This window comes from Lagenorhynchus albirostris, chromosome 18 (assembly GCF_949774975.1).
Source record: "Lagenorhynchus albirostris chromosome 18, mLagAlb1.1, whole genome shotgun sequence".
Lineage (NCBI taxonomy): Eukaryota > Metazoa > Chordata > Mammalia > Artiodactyla > Delphinidae > Lagenorhynchus > Lagenorhynchus albirostris.
The window spans coordinates 67,353,709-67,375,715 of NC_083112.1; the positions used below are offsets into that span (position 1 = coordinate 67,353,709).

At 44.3% G+C, this 22,007-nt stretch overlaps 1 protein-coding gene across 1 annotated transcript in view; it reads right to left on the minus strand.

Moving 5' to 3' along the window:
- The window catches only part of SLC15A1 (solute carrier family 15 member 1), a 71,396-nt gene extending 50,857 nt beyond the window's left edge, over positions 1 to 20,539 (minus strand). The window contains exon 1 of the mRNA XM_060129021.1: positions 20,383 to 20,539. The gene's annotated coding sequence lies outside the window, so the exon portion shown is untranslated. The remainder of the gene's footprint in view (positions 1 to 20,382) is intronic.
- Between the last annotated feature and the right edge of the window lie 1,468 nt (positions 20,540 to 22,007).

Consider the following 22,007-nt stretch of genomic DNA (forward strand, 5'->3'; position numbering starts at 1 on the left):
CCCTATCCCACCCCTCTAAGTGGTCACAAAGCACCGAGTTGACCTCCCTGTGCTATGCAGCTGCTTCCCACTAGCTATCGATTTTGCATTTGGTACTGTATATATGTCCATGCCACTCTCTCACTTCGTCCCAGCTTCCCCTTCCCCCCAACCCGTGTCCTCAAGTTCATTCTCTACGTCTGTGTCTTTATTCCCGTCTTGCCCCTAGGTTCTTCAGAACCTTATTTTTTTTTTTTAGATTCCATACATATGTGTTAGCATACGGTATTTGTTTTTCTCTTTCTGACTTACTTCACTCTGTATGACAGACTCTAGGTCTATCCACCTCATTACAAATAGCTCAATTTCATTTCTTTTTATGGCTGAGTAATATTCCATTGTATATATGTGCCACATCTTCTTTATCCATTCATCTGTCAATGGACATTTAGGTTGCTTCCATGTCTTGGCTATTGTAAATAGAGCTGTAGTGAACATTGTGGTACATGACTCTTTTTGAATTATGGTTTTCTCAGGGTATATGCCCAGTAGTGGGATTGCTGGGTCATATGGTAGTTCTATTTTTAGTTTTTTAAGGAGCCTCCAAACTGTTCTCCATAGTGGCTGCATCAATTTACATTCCCACCAACAGTGCAAGAGGATTCCCTTTTCTCCACACCCTCTCCAGCATTTATTGTTTGTAGACATTTTGATGATGGCCATTCTGACCGGCGTTACATGATACCTCATTGTGATTTTGATTTGCATTTCTCTAATGATTAGTGATGTTGAGCATCCTTTCATATGCTTGTTGGCAATCTGTATACCTTCTTTGGAGAAATGTCTATTTAGGTCTTCTGCCCAATTTTGGATTGGGTTGGTTTTTTTCATATTGAGCTGCAAGAGCTGCTTGTATATTTTGGAGATTAATCTTTTGTCGGTTGCTTCATTTGCAAATATTTTCTCCCATTCTGAGGGTTGTCTTTTTGTCTTGTTTATGGTTTCCCTTGCTATGCAAAAGCGTTTAAGTTTCATTAGGTCCCATTTGTTTATTTTTGTTTTTATTTCCATTACTCTAGGAGGTGGGTCAAAAAGGATCTTGCTTTGATTTATTTCATAGAGTGTTCTGCCTATGTTTTCCTCTAAGAGTTTTATAAAGTCTGGCCTTACATTTAGATCTTTAATCCATTCTGAGTTTATTTTTGTGTATGGTGTTAGGAAGTGTTCTAATTTCATTCTTTTACATGTAGCTGTCCAGTTTTCCCAGCACCACTTATTGAAGAGGCTGTCTTTTATCCATTGTATATTCTTGCCTCCTTTGTCAAAAATAAGGTGACCATATGTGCATGGGTTTATCTCTGGGCTTTCTATGCTCTTCCATTGATCTATATTTCTGTTTTTGTGCCAGTCTTGATTACTGTAGCTTTGTAGTATAGTCTGCAGTCAGGGAGCCTGATTCCTCCAGCTCTGTTTCTCTTTCTCAAGATTGCTTTGACTATTTGGGGTCTTTTGTGTTTCCATACAAATTGTAAAATTTTTTGTTCTAGTTCTGTGAAAAATGCCACTGATAACTTGATAGGCATTGCACTGAATCTGTAGATTGCTTTGGGTAGTAGAGTCATTTTCAACAATGTTGATTCTTCCAGTCCAAAAACATGGTGTATCTCTCCATCTGTTTGTATCATCTTTAATTTCTTTTATCAGTGTCTTACAGTTTTCTGCATACAGGTCTTCCTTTGGTAGGTTTATTCCTAGGTATTTTATTCTTTTTGTTGCAATGGTAAATGGGAGTGTTTCCTTAATTTCTCTTTCAGATTTTTCATCATCAGTGTATAGGAATGCAAGAGATTTCTGTGCATTAATTTTGTATCCTGCTACTTTACCAAATTCATTGATTAGCACTAGTAGTTTTCTGGTAGCCTCTTTAGGATTCTCTATGTATAGTATCATGTCATCTGCAAACAGTGACAGCTGTACTTCTTTTCGATTTGGATTCCTCTTATTTCTTTTTCTTCTCTGATTGCTGTGGCTAAAACTTCCCAAACTATGTTGAATAATAGTGGTGAGAGTGGGCAACCTTGCCTTGTTCCTGATCTTAGAGGAAGTGGTTTCAGTTTTTCACCATTGAGAACGATGTTGGCTGTGGGTCTGTCATATACGGCCTTTATTATGTTGAGGTAAGTTCCCTCTATGCCTACTTTCTTGAGGGTTTTTATCATAAATCGGTGTTGAATTTTGTCGAAAGCTTTCTCTGCATCTATTGAGATGATCACATGGTTTTTCTCCTTCAATTTGTTAATATGGTGTATCACGTTGATTGATTTGCATATATTGAAGAATCCTTGCATTCCTGGAATAAACCCCACTTGATCATGGTGTAGGACCCTTTTAATGTGCTGCTGGATTCTGTTTGTTAGTATTATTATTTTTTTTTTTTGCGGTACGCAGGCCTCTCACTGTTGTGGCCTCTCCCATTGCGGAGCACAGGCTCCGGACGCGCAGGCTCAGCGGCCATGGCTCACGGGCGCAGCCGCTCTGTGGCATGTGGGATCTTCCCAGACCAGGGCACGAACCCGTGTTCCCTGCATCGGCAGGCAGACTCTCAACCACTGCGCCACCAGGGAAGCCCTGTTTGCTAGTATTTTGTTGAGGATTTTTGCATCTATGTTCATCAGTGATATTGGCCTGTAGTTTTCTTTTTTTGTGACATCTTTGTTTGGATTTGGTATCAGGGTGATGGTGGCCTCATAGGATGAGTTTGGGAGTGTTCCTCCCTCTGCTATATTTTGGAAGCGTTTGAGAAGCATAGCTGTTAGCTCTTCTCTAAATGTTTGATAGAATTCACCCATGAAGCCATTGGTCCTGGGCTTTTGTTTGTTGGAAGATTTTTAATCACAGTTGCAATTTCATGCTTGTGATTGGTCTGTTTATATTTTTTATTTCTTCCTGGTTCAGTCTCAGAAGGTTATGCTTTTCTAAGAATTTGTCCATTTCTTCCAGGTTGTCCATTTTATTGGCATATAGTAGCTTGTAGTAATCTCTCATGATCCTTTGTATTTCTGCAGTGTCAGTTGTTACTTCTCCTTTTTCATTTCTAATTCTGTTGATCTGAGTCTTTTCCCTTTTTTTCCTGATGAGTCTGGCTAATGGTTTATCAATTTTGTTTATCTTCTCAGAGAACCAGCTTTTAGTTTTATTGATCTTTGCTATCGTTTTCTTCATTTCTTTTTCATTTATTTCTGATCTGATCTTTATGATTTCTTTCCTTCTGCTAACTTTGGAGGTTTTTTTGTTCTTCTTTCTCTAATTGCTTGAGGTGTAGGGTTAGGTTGTTTATTTGAGATGTTTCTTGTTTCTTCAGGTAGGATTGTATTGCTATAAACTTCCCTCTTAGAACTGCTTTGGCTGCATCCCATAGGTTTTGGGTCGTCATGTTTTCACTGTCATTTGTTTCTATGTATTTTTTGATTTCTTCTTTGATTTCTTCAGTGATCTCTTGGTTATTTAGTAGTGTATTGTTTAGCCTCCACGTGTTTGTATTTTTTACAGTTATTTTCCTGTAGTTGATATCTAGTCTCATAGTGTTGTGGTTGGAAAAGATATTTGATACGATTTCAATTTTCTTAAATTTAACAAGGCTTGATTTGTGACCCAAGATATGATCTATCCTGGAGAATGTTCCATGAGCACTTGAGAAGAAAGTGTATTCTGTTGTTTTTGGATGGAATGTCCTATAAGTATCAATTAAGTCCATCTGGTATAATGTGTCATTTAAAGCTTGTGTTTCCTTACTTATTTTCATTTTGGATGATCTGTCCATTGGTGAAAATGGGGTGCTAAAGTCCCCTACGATTACTGTGTTACTGTCAGTTTCCCCTTTTATGGCTGTTAGCATTTGCCTTATGTATTGAGGTGCTCCTATGTTGGGGCGCATAAATATTTACAATTGTTATAGCTTCTTGGATTGACCCCTTGATCATTATGTAGTGTCCTTCTTTGTCTCTTGTAATAGTCTTTATTTTAAAGTCTATTTTGTCTGATATAAGAATTGCTACTCCAGCTTTCTTGTGATTTCCATTTGCATGGAATATCTTTTTCCATCCCCTCACTTTCAGTCTGTATGTGTCCCTAGGTCTGAAGTGGGTCTCTTGTAGACAGCATATATATGGGTCTTGTTTTTGTATCCATTCAGCCAGTGTATGTCTTTTGGTTGGAGCATTTAATCCATTTACATTTAAGGTAATTATCAATATGTATGTTCCTATTACCATTTTCTTAATTGTTTTGGGTTTCTTATTGTAGGTCTTTTCCTTCTCTTGTGTTTCCTGCCTAGAGAAGTTCCTTTAGCATTTGTTGTAAAGCTGGTTTGGTGGTGAATTCTCTTAGCTTTTGCTTGTCTGTAAAGGTTTTAATTTCTCTGTCGAATATGAATGAGATCCTTGCTGGGTAGAGTAATCTTGGTTGTAGGCTTTTCTCTTTCATCACTTTAAATAGGTCCTGTCACTCCCTTCTGGCTTGCAGAGTTTCTGCTGAAAGATCAGCTGTTAACCTTATGGGGATTCCCTTGTATGTTATTTGTTGCTTTTCCCTTGCTGCTTTTAATATTTTTTCTTTGTATTTAATTTTTGATAGTTTGATAAATATGCATCTTGGCATGTTTCTCCTTGGATTTATCCTGTATGGGATTCTCTAGGCTTCCTGGACCTGACTATTTCCTTTTCCATGTTACTGAAGTTTTCAACTATAATCTCTTCAAATATTTTCTCAGTCCCTTTTTTTTTTTCCTCTTCTTCTTCTGGGACCCCTATAATTCAAATGTTGGTGCATTTAATGTTGTTCCAGAAGTCTCTGAGACTGTCCTCAATTCTTTTCATTCTGTTCTGCGGTACTTATTTCCACTATTTTATCTTCCAGGTCACTTATCCGTTCTTCTTCCTCAGTTATTCTATTGATTCCTTCTAGAGAATTTTTGATATCATTTATTCTGTTATTCATCAGTTTGTTTGCTCTTTACTTCTTCTAGGTCCTTGTTAAACATTTCTTGTATTTTCTCCATTCTATTTCCAAGATTTTGGATCATCTATCATTACTCTGAATTCTTTTTCAGGTAGACTGCCTATTTCCTCTTCATTTGTTTGGTCTGGTGGGTTTTTACCTTGCTGCTTCATCTGCTGCGTATTTCTCTGTCTTCTCATTTTTCTTAACTTACTGTCTTTGGGGTCTCCTTTTTTGCAGCCTGCAGGTTCGTAGTTCCCATTGTTTTTGGTGTCTGCCCCCAGTGGCTAAGCTTGGTTCAGTGGGTTGTGTAGGCTTCCTGGTGGAGGGGACTGGTGACTGTATTCTGGTGGATGAGGCTGGATCCTGTCTTTCTGGGGAGCAGGACCATGTTCAGTGGTGTGTTGTGGGGTGTCTGTGAACTTAGTATGATTTTAGGCAGCCTCTCTGCTAATGGGTGGGATTGTGTTCCTGTCTTGCTAGTTGTCTGGCATGGGGTGTCCAGCACTGGAGCTTGCTGGTCATTGAGTGGAGCTGGGTCTTAGTGTTGTGATGGAGATCTCTGGGAGAGCTCTCGCAATTGATATTACATGGGGCTGGGAGGTCTCTGGTTGTCCAATGTTCCGAACTGAGCTCTCCTACCTCAGAGGCTCAGGCCTGACACCCAGCCAGAGCACCAAGACCCTGTCAGACACACGGCTCAGAAGAAAAGGGAGGGGAAAAAAAAGGAAAAAATAAATAAAGTTATTAAGACAAATTTTTTTAATTATTAAAATAAAAAAAGAAGAAGAGAGAAACCAAACCAATAAACAAATCCACCAATGATAACAAGCACTAAAAACTAAACTAAGATAAACATATAAATCAAAAACAAGTCAGTCGCAGACAGCAATCCCCAAGTCTACAGTTGCTCCCAAAGTCCACCGCCTCAATTTTGGGGTGATTCATTTTCTATTCAGGTATTCCACAGATGCAGGGTACATTAAGTTGATTGTGGAGAAACAATCTGCTGCTCCTGAGGCTATTGGGGAGATTTCCCTTTTTCTTCTTAGTTCGCACAACTCTTGGGGTTCAGCTTTGGATTTGGCCCTGCCTCTGCATGTAGGTCGCCCTCTGGCGTCTGTTCTTTGCCCAGACAGGAGGGGGTTAATGGAGTAGCTGATTAGGGGGTCTGGCTCACTGAGGCCGGGGGGGAGGGAGGGGTACGGATGCGGGGCAAGCGTGTGGTGGCAGAGGCCAGCGAGACGTGAAAGCCTGAGGCGCACCCTCTTTTCTCCCAGGGAAGTTGTCCCTGGATCACGGGATCCTGGCAGCGGCGGGCTGCACAGGCCAGTGGGAGGGGAGGTGTGGATAGTGACCTGAGCTCGCACACAGGCTCCTTGGTGGCTGTAGCAGCAGCCTTAGCGTCTCATGCCCATCTCTGGTGTCTGCGCTGATAGCCGTGGCTCGTGCCCATCTCTGGAGCTCATTTAGGTGTTCTGAATTCCCTCTCCTCTTGCGCCCCAAAACAATGGTCTCTTGCCTCTCAGGCAGGTCCAGATTTTTTCCCAGACTCCCTCCCGGCTAGCTGTGGTGCACTAGCCCCTTCAGGCTGTGTTCACGCAGCCAACCCCAGTCCTCTCCCTGGGGTCTGACCTCCAAAGCCTGAGCCTCAGCTCCCAGCCCCCACCCGCCCTGGCGGGTGAGCAGACAAGCCTCTCAGGCTGGTGAGTGCTGGTCGGCACTGATCCTCTGTGCCGGAATCTCTCCACTTTGCCCTCCGCACCCCTGTTGCTGCGCTCTCCTCCACGGCTCCGCAGCTCCCCCGCCGCCACTCCCCGTCTCCGCCCGTGAAGGGGCTTCCTAGTGTGTGGAAACCTTTCCTCCTTCACAGCTCCCTCCGAGTGGTGCAGGTTCCATCCCTATTTTTTTGTCTCTGTTTTCTCTTTTTTCTTTTGCCCTACCCAGGTACGTAGGGAGTTTTTTGCCTTTGGGGAAGTCTGAGGTCTTCTGCCAGCGTTCAGTAGGTGTTCTGTAGGACTTGTTCCACAGGTAGATGTATTTTTGATGTATTTGTGGGGAGGAAAGTGATCCCCACGTCTTACTCCTCCGCCATCTTGAAGGTCCTTCAGGAAGATGTTTTTAAATAACAGGGAGAAGGGCCGACAGACCACACATATGGCTGGTTGGGGAGCACAGAAGCAAGGCCTGGGTACTCGATCTCTCTAACTTTCAGTTTCCTCTCTCTCTAAACGGAGCTACTGATCTGTTTGGGCTGTGGCAAAGGGGAGAGGTAGTCTACATTCAGTGTGTGGCATATAACAAGGGCTGTATAGGTACTGTTTTTACGTTATTATTCATCATGTGACTCTGGAATATCCCAATTCCAAGCGTAGAGTCAAAACTGAGTTGAGCATCAGTTCTTAGAGGAACTGAACTTCTGCCTGTCCTTTTGCCCCCCACCCCGCCCCAATTTCGCCAAAGCTAAGCTCCCAACTACTGCAAGAAGCTGTATGGATCACTAAGAAAGAAAACAACAACGATTAAACGATGACACAAGGCTTTCTTATCACTAGGTACAGGAGGCAACTGATTTCAGAGATGTTTAAATGGGAAAACGTGCCAGAGCCAGTGAGTGATAGTTCACTGGGTTCTACTAGATAATCTCTGTGACTTTGGACCTCACTGGGGCAGGGAGCAGGGGAAGGAGACAGGGAAGGAGATGGGCAGAGGCAGGCGGGAAGCCTCTGAGCTACACCCAGGACCAGAGGAAGGACTGGGTGGTTTGTAATACTGCACACATGTCTCACATGCACGAACGGCCTGAGCTGCCTGTACACAAGCAACGTTTCCCAGGGACACACCCCGAGAAGGCTGTGGGCTCAGAGACGGACGTGAGAGGCTTCAGAACATTTTGTCTTAAACTTCCTGACTCTTAGGTCGCCCCTTAGCATCTCTAACCTTTGGAAATGTGTTTTATGTCTGTTTCAGGGCAACCTGAGAAAATAAAGATTTTATACCCAGTGTATAAAAAGTACCCTGAGGAGGATTTGTTCCTTTGTTCAGAAATATTTACTGAGCATCTATTAGGTGAGTCATATTAAAAATGAGAAGCCCTCCCTGGCGTAGGATTTGCAGTCTTGTGGGATGGGCTGTGCACACTAATGGGTGACTTTTCTGTGTTCAGGTGGCCCGTGAAGAAGAGGAAGCTGTGTAAGGAGCCAAATGTCATACGGGATCTTAAGAGCCTGGGCCCGAAATCCATTTCCACCACTCACTGGCTTTGGCAGCTTGGATGTCCAGCTTTGTGGGGGTCTGTGTGTCTCAGTTACCTCATCTGTAAAATGGGGCTTCACATAGTACTTCTCTCTTAGCATTATTGTAAGGACCCAATGAGTTAACACATGCCTGCCTGTTATGAGTACTTATTAAGTGTTCATTATCTTAACAGTCAGAAGCCACTATCTAAAATTAATTTTTAAATATCAAAAAATTCGAAATAGTATAAAAGACAGTATAAACTCTTCTTCCCATCCTATTCCCCAACTACCTGCTTCTCTTCCCAAGAGCCAAATTGTCTTCCAGAGATAATTTAGGTTCATACAAGCAAATGGTAGCACATATATAAATGGCACAGATTATATACACCATTCTGCACCTCGGTTTTTTTAAGCTTAAAACTTTATCTTAGATGGCTTTCCAAATCAGAAGTAAGAAACAGAGGTTTCTCATTCATTTTTTGTTGGTGTTGAATTTTTCTCTGTTATACAGATATATTGAAAATTGCCTTATAATCTCTTTTAAAAAGGCGCCTTTTTATTTTTTCTATTTTATTTATTTATTTATTTTTGGTTGCGTTGGGTCTTTGTTGCAACACACGGGCTTTCTGTTGTTGTGGCAAGCGGGGGCTACTCTTCATGCGGTGTGAGGGCTTCTCATTGCGGTGGCTTCTCTTGTTGCAGAGCACAGCCTCCAGGCGTGCGGGCTTCAGTAGTTGTGGCACACAGCCTCAGTAGTTGTGGCTCGCAGGCTCAGTAGTTGTGGCACACGGGCTTAGTTACTCCGCGGCAGGTGGGATCTTCCCAGACCAGGGATCAAACCTGTGTCCCCTGCATTGGCAGGTGGATTCTTAACCACTGAGCCACCAGGGGAGTCCCAAAAAAGAAGCCTTTTTAAAAATAATGAAACTATTTTAAACTTGAAGAATTTTTATGCTTGTACTCTTAAATTTTAATATTAAAAAATAAATTTTTGGGCTTCCCTGGTGGTGCAGTGGTTGAGAGTCCACCTGCCGATGCAGGGGACACGGGTTTGTGCCCCGGTCCGGGAAGATCCCACATGCCGCGGAGCAGCTGGGCCCGTGAGCCATGGCCGCTGAGCCTGCGCGTCTGGAGCCTGTGCTCCACAACGGGAGAGGCCACAACAGTGAGAGGCCCGCGTACCGCAAAAAACAAACAAACAAACCAAACAACAACAACAACAAAATAAATTTTGGATATTCTGATTAATATGTGGCAATAAATTTAAAAATACATATGAAATGGACAATTCCAGAAAAATAGAAATGACATATGGGGCTCAGGATAAAAACCAGAATTCAGAGTTGTAACAATATAGTATCTAAAATGTCCAATTTCAACAAAAAAGTATGAGACAGGTGAAGTAGCAGGAAAGTGTTACCCGCCCCCAGCCCCCATTCCTCAAGAGAACACAATCAACAGGAACTGACTGAATGGGCCCAGAGGCTGCATTTCACAGAAAAAATGCTTTGCAGCTTTTATAATTGTGTCCAAAGAATTAAAGGAAGCCATGTTCAGAGAATTAAAGGAAAATATGTTGATAGTGACTTAACAAATAAGAAAATAACAACAAAAAAATTGGAAACTATCACAAGGAACCAGTGGAAATTCTATAGTTGAAAAGAACAGTAGCCAAAACGAAAAATTCACTAGATGGGCTTAACAGTAGATTTGCGATGGCTGTATCTAGCAGAATTATTCTTCAAGGATAAAAGCATAAAAACACTCCAGTTAAATAAAGATTGGGGTAATGTGTTGCTAGCAAACCTGCCTTATAAGAAATACTAAAGAAAAAAAAAATAAAAAAAAAAAAGAAATACTAAAGGAAGTACTTCAGGCTGAAAGGAAATGACAACAGATAGTAACCTGAAAAAATTAAGGGTGCTGGAAATAGTAAATTTGAGAGTAAATATAAAACACCGTATAAGTAGACTTTTTAAATTATCTACTCTTAATTATTTTAAGAAAACAAAATTATGCAAATCAATAACATTATGTTGTTGCGTTTATAACATATACAGATGCAACATACAGTTATATGTCAACTATTCAATAATCTAAATTGATAATTGATAATCTAAATGAAAAGGAAAAATTCCTAGAAAGATACAAACTACTGAATTGATTCAACAAGAAATAGGAAGTCTGAATACACCTATAACAAATAAAGAGATTGAATTAGTAAATAGAAACTTCTCCCAAAGAAAAACGTAAGCCCAGATGACCTCATGGGTGAATTCTACCAAACATTAAAAGGAGAATTAATGTCAAATCTTTAGAAGCTCTTTGAAAAAAAACAGAAGGGGAGGAAACACTTCCCAGCTCATTCTATGAGGCCAGTATTTCCCTAATACCAAAACTAGATAAAGACATCGCAAGAAAAGGTCAATATCTTTTACGAATATAGAAGAAACTTCCCAACAAATACTAACAAACTGAATCTGGCAACAAACAAAAAGGATTATGCATGACTAAGTAGGATTTATCCCAGGAATGCAAGACTTAACATACAAAAATCAATGTAACACACCATATTAATAGAATAAATGGTAAAACCACATTATTTCAATAAATACAGGAAAAAACATTTGACGACCTCCAACAACTTTTCATGTTAAAAACACTCAGCAAACTAGGACTAGAAGGAACTTCATCAACTTGACGAAGGCCCCCTTTCCCCTCAGATCAGAAACAAAGCCAAGGATGCCTGCTCCCAGCTACTTCTATTCAATTTTGTATCCAGAAATTCCACTACTAGGTGTGGCACAAGAGAGTTGAAAAGACAAAAACATGCACACAAATATTCATAGCAGCATTATTCACAATAGCCAAAAAGTGAAACAACCAAAATGTCCATCACCGGATAAAGGATAAACAAAATGTGGCCCTATCCATACAATGGGATATTATTCAGTCATAAAAAGGAATGACACAGGCTACAACAAGGATGAGCCTTGAAAACATTATGCTAAGTGAATGAAGCCAGAAACAAAAGCCCACCATAGGAATTTACTTATATAAATGTTCAGACTAGTCAAATCCACAGAGATAGAAAGTAGAGTAACAGCTGCCAGAAGCAGGGAGGAAAGGGGGTGGGGACTGACTGTTAGTAGGTGCAGGGTCTCCTTTTGGAGTGATGGAGATGGTCTGGAACTATACACTGGTGAGAGTGTACAATGAACATTCTAAAAACTACTGAATTATATGCTTAAAGGGTGAATTTTACGGTATGGGAATGATATCTCCATTTTTAAAATCCATGAGTTAAAAGAAATTGTACTGGAAGTCCTAGCCAGATCACAAACATACAGCTGGAGAGATTTTCACCCAAGTGCATTCACATATCACCTGAATAAAAAATAGAACATTCTTGTAGTTTCAGAAGCACCCCTTGTGCCAGTCACTAAGCCACCTAAAAGTAACCACTCTGCCACCTGCTAACACTGAAGGTGACTTTGAACTTCATATAAATGGAATCATGCGGTATGTACTCTTCACGTCTGACTTCTTTCATCCAACATTACGTTCATCAGATTCACACACGTGCTTGTGTACTTGAAGCACGTTCATTTCTCTTTGTGGATTGCATTCCATTGTGTAAATACACCACAGTTTATTTGCTCATTCTCCTGTTGATGGGCATTTTGGGTTGTTTTTACCTTTTGGCTCTTAGTGTTGTGAACACTTTTGCGTACGTCTTTTATTATATATTTATAAAGCATTTCTCTTGGATATCTTCTGCCGAAGGCTGGTTCATAAGGTATATGTGTGGTCATTTTTAATATGCAATCCCGGATAGTTTTTCCAAGTGTTTGTACCAATTATACTCCCAACAGTGAAACATGAGAGTTACAGGGGGTTTTTTAGAGGCAAAAATATTAAAAATATGTGTTCATCAACATGGCAGGAAAGGCAAGACTGCTGCCATATACTTTATTCGCATGAGCCTAAGGCCATATTGACATCATTTTTCCTTGTCTTTTCTCATGCTGCTCTAGGAAGCTTTTCAGGGCAGGAAGACCCCAGGTCCTGTTACAGCACCCCTGTTACCTAGCCTCTTTCTTAGATGCCTTCAGTACAAACTCTTATGCTGCACTGAGTGAAGGAAAGCACAGGACAAGGGGTCTTTGGGGGCCTGGTATATCCCAAAGGCCTAGAACACTGCCTGGCACATAATAGGAGCTCAAGAAGTATTTGCTGAATGACTGTAGCATCCCTTTTACTCTGGTAGGTAGGTGGATGCTATTATTATCCTCCATTTATTAAGGCAGAGATGAGCTACTGGCTCCAAGTCCACTTTCAGGAAGTGGCAGAGCCAGAATCTAAGCCCAGGCCCCTTGACTCCGGAGCCCAAGAGCTCAGCCATCTGCTCTCCAGCCTCCCATGGACGTTGGCCATGCTTTTGTTTCCGGTGGGGACAAGGTGGGGAAGGAGGGATGCTGGAGCCCTTGGGAAGATGCAAAGTCTAAGAAAGGGCTGTTCTCAGAAGCTGGGAGATTCAGAGTCTTGGGCAACAGGCCGGAGAGCAGGGTGCTGGGAGGGGGATGGTGGTCATGAGCGGAGGTGGACCTTTGGTGACTCAGGTCCACTCCTGGAAGGAAGCAGACCTGCAGGGCTGTGTGCTGGGACTGCATGGTGCGCCCCTTGTAGAACCTCTTTGGTTGAGCTGCCCTTCCACGTGGTGCCCTCGGCTTTCTGATACACAAGGTCTATTGGAAGCTTGTTGCTGAGACGGCCGTTCTTTAGGGACCCTAAGAAGTTCATGTCCTATCTCAGTTTCAGGACCGCTTATGTTTTCCTTCAGCAATTGTTTTAGTCACCTACTAAAAGTTGAGTTTCTTTCTCCACTGGCAACTAAAACGCCAAATGTGTACGCTTTCCTGTGGGCAAAAGTCTAGGTCTTTAATTATACGCAATTTTGTCTCAGCTCCACTCTTGCCTCTCTTTTATGTTCCTGGCTTGGTTTTCTTCTTTCTACCCACCTTCCACCTGAAATTATTTCTGGAACAATGTGAAACATACATAAATTAGTTCAACATATTAAAGCCTTAATATTAATGAGGAAAGGCCTGTCTTTTCTTGCCTTATCATCTCTTAAGCAGCCCGTGAGCTACTGCTGTTTGCACTGGCTCAGGAAGCACTGGCCTGGGACACTTGGGGTTTTGGTCCTGACTGCCAGCAAATCACTGTACCCTTTGAGCCTCCTTCTCCTGTTGTGTGGCTCACTCTGAAGTGGTGAAGAAAAACAAGATAAGCGCAAAGCACTCAGGCAGATGCTTTATCAGCACAGTAACAGGCATCTTCACAGTGACAGCTCTCTTACTGAGACAGAATGCCAGCCCTTGAGCTTCTGCTTACGAATGAATGAGGGCAACCAAGAGTGGGCAGACCGCTCAGGGTCAGGTTCAGGTTCTCGCCTAGAGCTCTTGGCCAGTCATGGAGATGACCATTCCGGAAGTGGTGTGTTGCTGTGGGCACAGAGGGAGAAAGTGACGACTTCAAGCCGATGACCTTCAGATAGAAGAACATTCGGAAGTAATTCTCAGCCGGAGAGGGGACTGGACCGAACTGACCAGCTCTGCTAGCTCACTGCTCTCCCAGCCCCTCCGAGTGGTGGAGGTGACCGCTGTGAGGCTGCACTTGGGGGAGCCTGGCTCTCCTGGATGTCCATGTCTGTGTCCTCAATGTCTTGTGGAGGGAGCCTCCCTCCCTCCTTCTCTCACTCTCCTTCCCCCCACTCTCTCCCCCAGCGTCTCTCAACTCCTTTCATCCAACATGTGGAGCGTTTACTCACCGCCAGGCACTGCGCTTGGCACCAGGAGAGACCAAATGAGAAGGAGACCCCATCTCTGCCCTTCTGAGGCTCATGTTCCAGGCAGGTTATTCTGATACTCAGGAAATAACTGGGGCTGGGGGGTGGAGGGTTTCACAGCTGCATCCTCTGTAACCGACCAGCAGATGCTCCAACCAACAGCCTTCACGGAGCTTCAAAACACTGGAACACGCTACTGAAAGGTTTGTGGAATCTTCTTAAGATTAAAAATCGAAATGATGGTCGTACCTGTTTTCACACATCATATGGTGCACACATACAATTCCATTAGGCTAAATCGTTCCTTAAAATAAATATATTGAAGATATTAAAAGAGCTGGCTATTTAGACAAAGCTTTAGCTGAGCGCTGCGTTTTGGCGGGAGAGTTGACTTTTGCTGCCAGGCCCCTTGGCTTTGGGTGGGAGACTGGGGGTTGCTTAGAGCAGCGATTCCCAGACCTTCCTGGACAGATGAACCTTGTTGAAATGTAGATTCTGAATCAGAGGCTGGGGTGAAGACCGAGACCCTCCATCTCACAAGCTCCACGTGCTCGTGTGTTTGAGGCTGCTGGTCTGCAGACCACACCTTGACCAACAAGGGATGGGATCAAGGCCTCTCAACGCCGGCACTACTGACAGCGGGACCGGGAAATTCCTTGCTGTAGGGGGCTGCCTTGCGCGGCGCAGGACCCTCAGCCGCATCCCTGGGCTCTTCCCGCGAGATTTCAGCAGCAGCCCCACCCCCGACTGTGACAACCTAAAAAAGGCTCCAAACATCCCCACATGTCCCCTGGGGACCGAACCAAAATTGTTCCCAGTTGAGAACCACTGGGCACATGACTTTCAAAGACCCTCCCCAGTCCAAGTTTCTATGATCACAAGCCGACATCAGAACACACATGCCACTAAGCCTTTAAAGACGACCCTAGAGCTAGTCTCTAAATGTCCTTTTAAAGGTATGAAGTCTGGGATCAACCTGCCTTTACTACAGCCAAGCGCAGCAGCCCACCCGCCCCCAGCAAAGCCTGGGCTAGCGGCATCTGCACCATTAAAGAGACCCTGGTGTGTGAGAGCCCCACGTGGCGGGGCTGGGGGACAGGGTAGCGCACACTTGCTCTCTGCGCACAGGTGCCTCACTGCGGGGACAGGCGTGAGCCTGCCTTGGGGGACAAGCGCTGTTCATCCCAGCTCAGCCATGGAGACCTTCCTTGAGAAGCAGCAGGGCAATTCATCGAAATCAGCAGAACACTGATTTTTCTTTACAAGGGGACTTTGCTCCCATTACCCGAGGGGTTAGGAGGCATGCGAAGGCTTTAGATGGGGCTGGACGAGTGGCCAGTGTCTTAGGGCTCATTAGTGCCGGGAAGGATGGGATGCGGCAGAGGCCCAGCGTTCATCTGAGAGCCAGTGTCTCAGCCCCAGGATGAGAGACGGGAGGCTGAAAGCCACAGAGAGAGAGAGCAAAATGTGCTACGCGGATGCCCATGTATTTGCAAATGCACTATTAGCTCTTATTGCTCTGAAAGAAAAATGAGATGGTATTTCATTAGTAGTTGCATAAACTACTATGTTTCACAAGTAACAAAAGCAAGTCTTTGAATGGAAAGTTACCTGTACAAGAACTACAGAGAAATCTCCCGAGGGAGTGCGAGGTGGGGAGGGCAGGCTGCCACGCATCTAAGGAAGGGGGCGCGGGGCTGTGTCTTGTATTGAAGAAATGGACGGATCTTCCAAAACATTTAAAATCGGTTTTCTTTAAGGAGTAGGAGAGAACGGAGGGACAAGCATAGAAGTTACACTTCTTTAAATGTACCTCTTTTTTCTTATATATTTGACCTGGGAACTATGGGAAGTAAAACAATAAATAAAAGACTTTATGTTTTAGTAGTGGTGGGTTCACAGCATAACTGAGTGGAAAGCACAGCGAGTTCTCACATCCTTCCTCTCCCCCCTCCCACAAGCACAGCCCCCCACGGACAGCCCGCACCAGAGCGGGACAGTGTCACACTTCTATGAACCCACACTGACGTGCCATTATCACGCCAAATCCATCGCTCACATTAGGGTTCACTCTTGGATTCTGACAAGTGTATGATGACGTGCATCCACCATTATGGTAGCGTTCAGAGTATTCGCACTGTCCCCAGAATCCTCCGTGCTCCACCTCGTCATCCTTCCTCTGCCTTAACCCCTGGCAACCACTGATCTTTTTATTGTCTCCCCAGTTTTGCCTTTTCCAGAACATTGGTAAATCCCACAGTAAGTGGTGACGTATATTGTGTGTTCTGTTGGCTATGTGGTTAGTTGGAATCACACAGTGTGTAGCCTCTGCAGGTTGGTTTCTTTCACTAATCAGTATGCATTTAAGTTTCTTCCATGTCTTTTTGTGCTACGTAAGTCTTTCACCAAGTCATAAGCAAGATTAAATTTCAAAAGAACAATCTTTACAAATCGAAAACAAAATAATATAGATAAACTTAACTAGTCCAAGTGACTTTGAAGTGCAGTAATTTAACTGGACAGCCCTAGTGGGATAAAACCTAAGGACCAAAATAACTGCAAAAAATTGTTTTAAACTGTTTCTAACACTTGGTATTATTGAGTTATATTTCTGGAGAGAGGGTCAGTATTGTTATTCTGAGGTTGTCAAGTATGTAACATGGAATAAAGCAAGTAGGTAATTAGTGGTATGCAAATTCCATCCCGAATGTCCTGAAAGCCAGTCTTGTCGGTGTGGAGGAAAGGGGATAGAGTTGGAGGACAGGAGAGGTTAGTGGGCACCTGCAGTCCTGGACTGAGTTGGAAGTAGCATTACGAGCTCATGTGGGGTGGTTAGCATTTTATAGACGTGCATTTCCTAGTTCTTCCACTGTAAAGACCTAAAACCAGTGACCAACCCAGAACAGTGAGCATCCCTAGTGTCCAGACCAGTGGCTTGCAAATTTCTAACCAACAAACCCCAGGTATTCTGGGAGAATGGGCTGATGCCATGGCTGGGCCAGAAAATAGACAAGACGAGTCTGGACCACCTCATGATACCCAGGAGCAAGGAAGTTATCCATGACTTTGAGGGTCGTGGCTTCAGGGACCACAAACAGCCCGAGGAGGCTCCCACTGGCCAGGATAGGACAATCTGAACATCAGTGAGAATGCTGACTGCAGTGCGCCATAAAATGTTTAAATCTGTGCATTCATGAGGGCACTAGAAAGAAGAAAGCAAATTGGTCACGTAGGAGGACGCTAGTGAGCTAAGTCATTGTTTTGAGAACTGGTAATTATAGGGAAAGAGTTAAGTATTCAGTCTGCTTTTCCTACGTGAACTGTGCTGAGGGCTAACCAAGTGGTGGATGACGGGAGGTTTTTCTTATGAGAAAAAGTCCAGTTACTAAGTGAAGATAGAACATCACTATTTTGCAACTTCTAATCAATGAATGGAATTGAGTATCATATCAGCCCCACAAGACATTCTCTGTCTCAGGAATGGAAGCACTACCACCTCCAAGACAGTTGTGCTAAAAAAAAAAAAAAAATCCAAATCTACATCTGATCAAGCCTCTGGATCCAAATACCCATAGAGAGGCAATACAAAGGATGGAATGGACATTCTAGGGATGTAATCTGCAAAATCCGGTGGGAAGACCTGTGGGACAAACGGCCCACTTTCTTCAACATGTAAATTTCAAAGAACTAAAAGGTGGAGGGGAAACATATAGATTAAAAAGAGTCCGGACTTCCCTGGTGGCGCAGTGGTTAAGAATCTGCCTCCCAGTGCAGGGGACAGAGGTTCGAGCCCTGGTCTGGAAAGATCCACATGTCACGGAGCAACTAAGCCCGTGTGTCACAACCACTGAGCCTGCACACTAGAGCCCATGAGCCACAACTACTGAGCCCATGTGCTGCAACTGCTGAAGCCCGCGTGCCTAGAGCCCGTGCTCCACAACAAGAGAAGCCACCGCAATGAGAAGCCCGTGCACCACAATGAAGAGTAGCCCCTGCTTGCTGCAACCAGAGAAAGCCCGAGTGCAGCAACGAAGACCCAACACAGCCAAAAATAAATAAATAAATATATTTAAAAAAAAAAGAGTCCAAAGAAACATCTGCTTCTCAACATGTGATTAATGATGAAAAAAACAATTTAAAAAAAGTATGATATTTGCATAGCATCATTAATCCTAATCCACCACTATGTCATATAGAATAGTTTTCCTGCCCTGAAAATCCTCTGTGCTTCATCTATTCCAACCTATCCACAGCAACTTTGGTCGACCACGATCTGTTTATTGCCTGGATCATTTTGTCTTTCCTAGAATGTCATATACATTGAATCATATAGTATGCAGCCTTTCAAACTGGCTGCTTTCATTTAGCAATATACACCATTTGTGCCTTGAAAACCATTTCCCTTTATTACTTAGTGATATTCCACTGTATGCATGTACCACAGTTTCCAATTGTTTATCAGTTCTCTTTGAGGGACACCTTGATTGCTTCTAGTTTTGGCCAATAATGAATGAAGCTGCTACAAACATTCATCAAAAAAAAAAAAGTATGACATTAAAGAGACAATTGGAAGTAACACTGACTGGGTATTTGATGATATTAAGGGACAACTGTTAATTGTAAGGCATAATAATGGTATCTTCATCTTTTAAAGCTACATCCTGAACTGAGGGTGAACCGAGACAATGTCTGGAATGTGCTTCTAAATGACACAGGATTTGTGACCACCTAGAGGGGTGGGATAGGGAGGGTGGGAGGGAGGGAGATACAAGAGGGAAGAGATATGGGGATATATGTATATGTATAGCTGATTCACGTTGTTATAAAGCAGAAACTAACACACCATTGTAAAGCAATTATACTCCAATAAAGATGTTAAAAAAAAACTTAAAAAAAATTAATTAATGACAGAGGAGGGGGCAGAGGCTGGGGGTGAGAACAGGTGAGACAGGACTGGCCATGACTCATCACTACTGAAGTTGTGGGGTGGGTTTGTCTCTCTTGTACAGGTTTGAAATTCTCCATCATAAAAAAGCAAAAGAAAGAAAGATCAGAATCAAGTATATAGGAAGACCATAGGCTAACACAACATTGTAAAGCAATTATACTCCAATAAAGATGTTGAAAAAAAAAAGGACCACAGGCTCCAGAGGAAGCGACGTCTTTGCCTTTATGTTGAATTTACTTTCAAGCTCCCTCACTGTGGCCCAGCTGCCTGGCCTCTGTCACCTGGGCCTGGAGCCTAAAGGACCATTAGTGATAGCTCTAATCTGGCAGTGTGATGGTTACGAGCATGGGCTCTGGAGCCAAATGCATGCTTCTGACAGAAGCTCTGCCACCTCCCAGCTGTGTGGGTGACCTTGCCCCAATCCGTCACCTTGCCTTCCTCTCCATTCCCTGGTCTGTGAGTGGGGCTGACAGTAGTGCCACTTTAGGGGCAGATTAAATAAGTTCACGTTGTAAAGCCCTAGAGCAGTGCCTACTGCATAGTGAGCACTAAACATGCGTTAGCTTCCCCTCTTTATTCTTTTTTTTTTTTAACATCATTATTGGAGTATAATTGCTTTACAATGGTGTGTTAGTTTCTGCTTTATAACAAAGTGACTCAGCTATACATATACATATGTTCCCATATCTCTTCCCTCTTGCGTCTCCCTCCCTCCCACCCTCCCTATCCCACCCCTCTAGGTGGTCACAAATCTTTCACTTTCTCTTCAGCTCCAGCTCTGCGACAGGAGCTCTGAGTGAACAAGTGCTAAATAAGAAGCACAGACCACCATGTGGGTACTGCCTCTGCCTGGGGGGTGTGGGCTGTGCCCCAGAGGAGGCCACAGCCAACCAGCACCCACATTACAGAACCCTGGCCCATCAGAGGGCTGCAGTCGGGCCAGGGCACCCCAGGCCAATGTTATCTCACGTGCAAATATGCCAAACCCTCAAGGTCAGGGCGAACTGAAGCAACAGGGAAGTGCTCACTGGGCCACAGTGGGGACAAAGAGGCAGTCCATGGGTCCCTGGGATGTTTCTGAAGTTCTGTCCTCAGGGCAGTACAAGGACAGGACAGAAAGGGACACAGGCGCCAGGCTCTGTGTGCACATCCATGGACCCTGGCAACAACCCTGTGAGCCTGGCCGGGCCAGACAGCGTGAGGCACCTGCCCAAAGCCACATCGCTGTACGTAGCTGAGCTGGTATTTGAACACACAGACCTGTGTGATTCCAGAGCCCCCTGGAAAGTTGATAAATTTTACCAGATCCTCCGCAGCCCTGGGAAAGTAAAAACAGCAACGTTTATGAAGCCCCATTTCATTACACATACCTCATTTTTACATGGCGGGGCCATCAAATGGGCTGAGAAAGGCTTCTGGTGATGAGTGCTTGGACTCAGCACATGTTGAGTTCAGATTCTAATCCATTTCCAAGGGGGGTCGTCAAGGAGACAGGTAGACAGAGTCTGGAGTTTGCAGAAGTCTGCGCTGGAGACATAAATGTAGAAGTCGTCATATAGCAGCACGTAGAGGTGGTCGGTCAAGATCACCAAGGGAGTGGGTGAAGGCAGACAAAGGAAGTGATGCCTGGAGCCCCGGGGCCCTCGGAAAAGCAGCAGCTGCATCTGAGAAGTAGGGACCATGAGGTAGAAGGAAAGCAAGAGAGGGCTGTGTCCCAGGAGCCAAGGCAAAGTGAGGACTGAGGACTGACCACGGGGTTTGGCCACAGGAGAGGCAAGGGAGGACGTGACAGGAGCAGTGTTGGTGGAGCCCTGGTACCCATGCCTCGGGCCTGAAGCAGCCCCACGACCTGGGCGGCAGAGCAAGGAGGTCAGGGGTGTCTCCATGGAGCTTTGCAAAACGACTTGCTTGCTGCCAGAGGAAGTAGACCTGAGGTCACAGGAGCACAGGCAGAACTGGTACCTTCCCAAGAGGCCCCCAGGGCAAGACAGGCTCACGTTCCTGCTGCTTTTGCCCCTTGTACCCAGTGCTCTGTCCTAGGGCAAAGCCTTCTGGACGGGCACAGCCTTGGTGACACCATGGAGATGAAGGGACTTGAGACCTGCACCAGGGCCACCCCCTCCTCTCACCCCAGGCTGAGGGAGACGCTCCCTCTCAGGGCACCCCAGGTGGGTACATGGGGCCCAGGAGGGCACTGCCATGTGGACGACTCAGGAGGAACGGGAGCCCTCGCCCCCTCCTTCCAGCAGAAACTAAAGGAGGGCGACCCTCCAAATCGAGTAGAGGAGAGGGGTTGACTCCTGGTTCCATGGAAAGGGGGGTCTACACCAGCGACAGGGTGAAGCAGGCTGTGTCAGGGCATCTGGCATTTCCCACCACACTGAGTCCTGGGACCGAGCAACCCTGGGGGGCCGCACAGCTTCCCTGCAGAGCCACAGGGGGTCTTCTTTCCTCCCCTCAGACCTAAAATGACTTCTGCTGCACCCTCCCATCAGCCTTCCTCCCCACCCACCTCCGCCCCCTGCCCGCTGGTGCAGTTAGCATCACATGTAAGAGGGGAAATCACAGGTAGAAAGAATTCTCACAAAGATCGATGGATCAGATTGATCTTGGAAGGAGAGTTTTAAATGATGTGTTAATTTGTGTGACTCTCCTGTTGATGGGACTTCAAACAGTGAAATAAGAAAGGGCAGGAAAACCCACGTGCCAATAGGCTTTTTAAAAACTTCTTTTCTCATTACAAATAGCTCAATTTCATTTCTTTTTATGGCTGAGTAATATTCCATTGTATATATGTGCCACATCTTCTTTATCCATTCATCCAATAGACCTAGAGTCTGTCATACAGAGTGAAGTAAGTCAGAAAGAGAAAGACAAATACCATATGCTAACACATATATATGGAATTTAAGAAAAAAAATGTCATGAAGAACCTAGGGGTAAGACAGGAATAAAGACACAGACCTACTGGAGAACGGACTTGAGGATATGGGGA